The following is a 6,116-nucleotide window of genomic DNA, read 5'->3' as shown; positions in this document are numbered from 1 at the left end:
TTACATTTTTTAGCATAAGGCCCTCAATCCTCCTACCACCACTCCTAAGTCGGTGGGACTACAGACATGAACCACAGCACTCAGCCATTACTTAGGGCCACCCAGCTCCAAGGATCTCAAGACCCAACACGGCAGCCATGATGATTCGAATCCAAGCTCAGATGGGTTACTGGGCTTCTCTGTTCCTCCTTCGCCCAACTCTAAGAAAACAATACCTCTCTCGCAGGCCATGAAGGGAACTGAAATCACGTATGGGAGCGCTCTGGTCTCATAGCAGCGCTAGGCTGGGAATGAGGCTGCCTTCTGCCTGTTCACCGTCCTCCTCTCCACCATTATAAACTGAGGGCATGTGAGCTCTTCTCTAGAGCTACTTTCCGGTGACTGACGTATTTAATTAGAATGAGAAATATGGTTGCAGTATACATTTTATAAAACTGCTAATCCACATGTGTGCAAATTTGCCTCTGAGGACAATTTAGTATTTTTACCACATGCTTTCAATATTCCCCCATTGTTCCAAAGTAATATTTTTTGCTATTAAAATGTATAATAAAGTTCTCGAGGAAAGAAACACAGTAGGGGCATTCTAGCCAAGTGAAAGCAGGCGAGCCAGGACTCACAGAAGCACCTTTCCTCCTCCGTCTTTGGCGAGGGGAAGCTGGGGTTGGCGCTGCCTGCTGGGTTAGCACTCCAGGCACAGGCAGGCTTTGGACTCCGCCCGACCCCTCCCAAGACCAAGGCACCTAGTGAGGCCAGTGTCCACGCCTGTGGAGCCTGGGGCACCTGCCCCTTGCTCCATTGCCACTGCTGGTACAGAGGACAGCAGGACTCGCTGGCCCTTGGCCGCCACAGCAAGGGCTTCTGGGAGAACACAGCTCTCAGGAGGAGCACGAGGCCTTCATGTGGCGAGGGCTGCAACCTCTCAGCCTACTTTGTGGCTCACAAAAAGTGCTCTGCACGTGTGCACTACTGTCTGCTGATGATGGTTGATGGAAGCAATCTGGCAAGGGTTAAAAGGCATCGGTGGGATCCAGAGAAAGCCTGCTGCTTTACGTGAGCCAGGAGCCCAGAATGGCTTCCGGCGTCGCAGAGCTGTGAAGCACAGGCCAGCACGAGGACCAGACCTCAGATCATCTGAGGGCCTGGAGTTCTGTCCCAGCCTCAGCACATACTGTGTGGCCTTGGGAAAGTCCCTCTCCTCCAGCCTCAGTTTCTGTGGAAGAAATGGCCTTGGTAGGCACACAAGAAGGATAGAAACCAGTGACCAAGGTTCAGCCACAAGAGGATTCAGAGAACACTGGGGCAGCCCCTGACCCGCAGAGGACAGCAGAAGACACAGAGGGGAGGGGGCTTGCAGACAGGGACGTAAAATGGCGGCACTGGGCTTGAGAGATGGACATGCGGCTAGAACTGGGGTTTCAGACACTCAGATGGAATGGAATGGAGCTATCTCACTGATGCACCTCATGTGGGAAGGATCGCATTTCCAATGCGTGGGGCTAAATGAGACGCCTCTGTCACCTCTGCCTCCGTCATGCCGTGGCTGGTGGCGTTTCCGGAGGACAGTGCACAACCCTCTGAGGACCTCAGGCACGCACAGATACACAGCCGCTTCCTGTGCCAGCAGGTCCCCTCACACCACCACCTAGTGAACGACGCTTCAAACGCGCCAACTTCCCCAGGCGTGTCTGCTGGCGCCCCTCTCCGTGCTCCCGCCCGTCTCTCCTCCCATCCTCCCCAGGTGTGTCTGCTGGCGCCCCTCTCCGTGCTCCCGCCCGTCTCTCCTCCCATCCTCCCCAGGTGTGTCTGCTGGCGCCCCTCTCCGTGCTCCAGCCCGTCTCCTCCCATCCTCCAGCTGTGCAGGGACAGGCCACCCAGCCTCCGGGTGGTGACAAACTGGAAGGAAGACACTAAGCAAGAAAAGCAAACAGGCCCTCTCTGTGTGCTTACTTCAGAGAAGCATTTAAAAACAAACAAGCAAGGCAAAGCAATCTGGGTCGCTAATGAGACAGTCTTACAACTCACTCCAAGCTCAGGCAGGAGTTGAGGCAAAGGAGAGGCAGGCAGAGGAAGGGGCTACAAGCAGAGGAGAGGGAACACAGGAGAGGAGAGGAGAGGGAAGAGAAGGAGGGGAGCGGGCGGGAGGGGGCTCCAGCCCACAGGCATAAAAGTGAGCCAGCGGAGAGCCCAGGTGGGAGGGGGCAGGAACGAGGCCCCTGCATGTGTAAGTAATTATTGAAACATTTTACACCTTTCAAAACAGCAGACAGCAATTTCCAATCCCAAATATCTTCGTGTTCCCCACTGCAGGAACCTGTTGGCCTCTGACTCCGGCTGGCTGAGGTGAGCTTTCAGCATTAGCTCCACCAAACTACTGGACAGCAGCTCAGGCTGGACTGGGAGAAGGAAACACCGGATAAGGTCCCTCCACGGGCTGCCCAGGAGGAGGCCACCAAGCAAGAATGCAAGGATGGCTTGTCTGCTGCCACTGGGATGGAACCAGCTGGAACCAGCTCACATCCTGCACCAGCCAGCAGCCATGCTGTGATGGATGAGGGTCAGAAACCTGTGCTGGCCATGGGCTGGGGGCCTTCCCAGGGAAGGGGCAGCGCTGGCACTGCTCCAAGAGACGCTCAGTATCAGGAAGCAGGTGGCGCACCGAGCCCTGTGTCTACACCTGCACCCCGCACTCACACACACGCGGCCCCCAAAGCTGCCATGCCATGAGATGGGAGCCGTCATTGCCTGGCCTGTGACCGAGAGAGACGGATGGAGACCTGAGGAGCCCAGACAGAGAGGCTCCTCTGCTTCAAGACAGAAGGTGAATGCAGGCCCAGGCATCCCATCTCCTCTTCCTCCAGCCATCTGCAAGAGCCAACTCCCTCCTGCCTCCATCAGTGTCGAGCAACCTCTGCCTCACCGGACTGGTGATCCCACAGCGACTGCTTATACACGAACTCACGTCTACTGCTGGTGCAGCTCTGAGAAAACAGTGAGCCCTTCTAGCTAAACTGTAACATCACAGTAACCTTGGGGGACCTGAACCCCCCTAGTAGTAGAGTCCCCAGCACTCAGTGAACTGAGCTAATAGCCGAGCAGCGGCCACCCTCCACCTCCAGGCTGACAGCCCCCAGCTTCCGAGGGACTGAGCCCGTGGAACCCCACACAGGTGGCCGAGCAGGCTACGAAAACAAACAGAATTTGGCAGCTAAGCTTGCCAAGTTATTACATGAACCATGTGGCATTTGTCCACTGACAATGCTCAAGGAGTAGCTGAGTGGATGGATGACGGATGAACAGATGGATAGGTGGGTGGATTGGTGGGTGGATGGATGGGGCATGGATAAATAGGAGGGTGGGTAGGTGGCTAGCTGGGCGGAACCTGACAGCCTAGTCCTGAACTCTTCCTGCTTAACAAGGAGCACAGGAGGCAGGCGTGAACTCTGAAGCAGTCTGCCACTCTGTGACTTGGGGCAGGTTCTCTAACCTCGCAGTGGATCGTGACAGCCCCTGCTCTGAGGGAAGCAGGGGCTCCCTTCTTCTGTTTCAGGCGCAGTGGACCAGTACCTGGTGCACAGTAGGACCAGGAGCCCCTGACAGCTTTTGGTTTTGCCAGTCCTGGGCTTGAGCTCAGGGCCCGAGCACTGTCCTTGGACTTTCTCAAGGCTAGAGCTCCACCACGTGAGCCTCAGCACCACTTCCGGCTTTCTTCTATGTAGGTGGTACTGAGGAATTGAACCTGGGTCTTCGTGCTTGCTAAGCAAGCACTTTAACCACTAGGCCAAACTCCCGGCTGCCCCTGACCGTTTTAAGAACTAATGTACATCCTACCAGCCCTTTTGGAGCTCATGCCTGAAAACAGGAGGCAAGGAGTTAAACCACCCGCCTCAGGAAAAGGGATTAGCAGCCTGCGTCTGTTTAGTTACTCAGCTCCCTGCCCCTCTGGAGAAAAATATCTTGAAAGATTAGATTATGTAGTTTGAGCTACAGGGCCACAGTGCAGAGAAGGGGTCTCTGTCACCACCCTGCTCAGCTGAGGCCAGAGGATAACTCCCCATAGGTGGTCTCAGCCAGATTTCCTGGAGGCCAAGGGACAGAGCAAACAGCCTTTCCTGCCCCTCGAGTACACCGTGAAAGTACTTTTTAAACCTTAAATTAAAAAACTGAAAGGCCATATCCATTCTGCAAACCCTGTGCGCTTAATTTCCAAAACAGCAACACAGCAAAAGCTCTCAGAAGGGGCAAAGCCTGCTACAGACTGCTGATGAGCAGGTCTTACACGGGTCATGTGGAGTGACTCAGAGAGAACCATCCTCCCCGCAGCACCCTTCACTCTCCAGGAATTAGAGCGCAGGAGACGCTTAGAAGGGACATGTAGACCAGACATTGTCCCCACGATGACATCATAGCCTTCCGAGGCAACGGCCAGGCACTCAACTATGAAACCAACTCCTGGGGCTCAGGAGGCTGGGGCAGGAGGATCACGATTCCAGGCCAGACTGGACATAGAGAGATAGAGAGATAGATAGACAGATAGACAGAGAGAGAGAGGGAGAGAGGGAGAGAGCAGGGGGGGAGGGGAGAGAGAGAGAGAGTGAGAAAGAGAAAGAGAAAGGAAGGGAGGGAAGGAGGGAGGGAGGGAGGGAGAGAATCAACCACTAGAAATGAGAGAAGGGGACAGCGTGTTGTGTCATCAGGTCAACACTCCACTAACAGAACCTGTAAGGCAAACGTGGCTGAAATGCGAAGCCCCAGGTGCTGGCGGGGAGGGCAATCTGTTACGTGAACTCTGAAGTAGCAAGGACTCAGCTCAGGAAAGACCGGCACATGTGATCATCACAGGGATTCAGGAGAGCCCTGGTGACCCATCAGTTCTAAGTAAAGTCACACAGTGCCCCTGCCCCCCTCCCCACCCACGGCACAGGGGACGAAGCGTCAGTGTGCAATATGTGACGATGGAATAGGGAGTATGCACAAATGGCGGGTGACTGGTTATGAAAGGCTCAGCCGGCTAGGTGAGCAGCACTCTGGAGGGCGCAGGTAGAGGCCGGGCCACGCTGCTCCCTCCCTCCACACCCACAGGAAGAGCTCCTCAGCTATTAAGAGACGTCTGAAGGATGCTGTTTCTTTCCCTACCCCCATACCACGGCCATGGAGCTGCTAAAGCAAGTTAACCCAAACTTGAGAGTGGAGAAGGACGCGCCCAGGATGTCAGTCGTGTCTGACATTGGTTCCTGAAAGATGGGAGATGCCATCTTTGGGGATAAGGCACGAAGATCTCCACTGGCGTTGGGTGAAAAGCTGAACAGATACCCCAACCACCTATGTCCCAACCATGGGATCCTTCGCTCAGCAAGGGCTGAGACCTGAAGCTCAACCCTCCCGCGCTAGCTTGGGCCTTCTCGCTGGCTCAGCTGTCGCCACTGCAGGTCCACATGGCCCCGGGGTACCTGTTCACTACCTACGTCACCCTGAAAGCGCTCTGCGATGGAGGACGGGTCCGTGTCCTGCCCAGGTAGGAGGCCAGCAGCTGCAGTCCAGGCTTCATCTGAGAAGCCTCTTCCTACCGTCACCATCCTGGGGCCCCCATCCCGTATGTGCCCATCTTTGTGTCCGGTGAACACTGCTGCCTGCTCCAAGCCTCTGTGGGCATCTGGGAGGCCCTGGAGGGGAGGAGACGAGAGTCACCTGAAGAAGCCATGAGCAGAGAATTCCACGAGAACTTACACCCCCCCCGCCTCCACCAGGGCCGCTGCCTGCTGCCATTCCAGCTGACGCCCTCACCCCAGGGCGTGAGCATCTGTCACTAGAAGATCCAGGCAGTGTGGTTTACCTCTTCTTGGGCTGTCTCACAGGGGCCAAGTTTCCAAGCAACAAAGACCTGCATTTCAGATGGTTCCTGCTCCCATCTAAGATGGACCTTTATTTCATAAAAATTTTCAAAAATTGCTAATTGTCTGCAGCAACCAGGCGTGGTGGTACAACCCAGCATTTGGAAACTGAGGCAGTGGATTGAAAGTTCAAGGCCAACCTAGGCTACGTAGCAATTCCTGCCTCAAAGTGAAAACAAAAGATGACCACAAAGGGAAAGCCAAGTTGCAGACCAACTGCAGCCA

Source organism: Megascapheus bottae, chromosome 24, assembly GCF_031878675.1.
Source record: "Megascapheus bottae isolate mThoBot1 chromosome 24, mThoBot2.hap1, whole genome shotgun sequence".
Classification (NCBI taxonomy): Eukaryota; Metazoa; Chordata; class Mammalia; order Rodentia; family Geomyidae; genus Megascapheus; species Megascapheus bottae.
The sequence above is the reverse complement of the archived record's forward strand: the minus strand, read 5'-3'. Positions refer to the sequence as shown.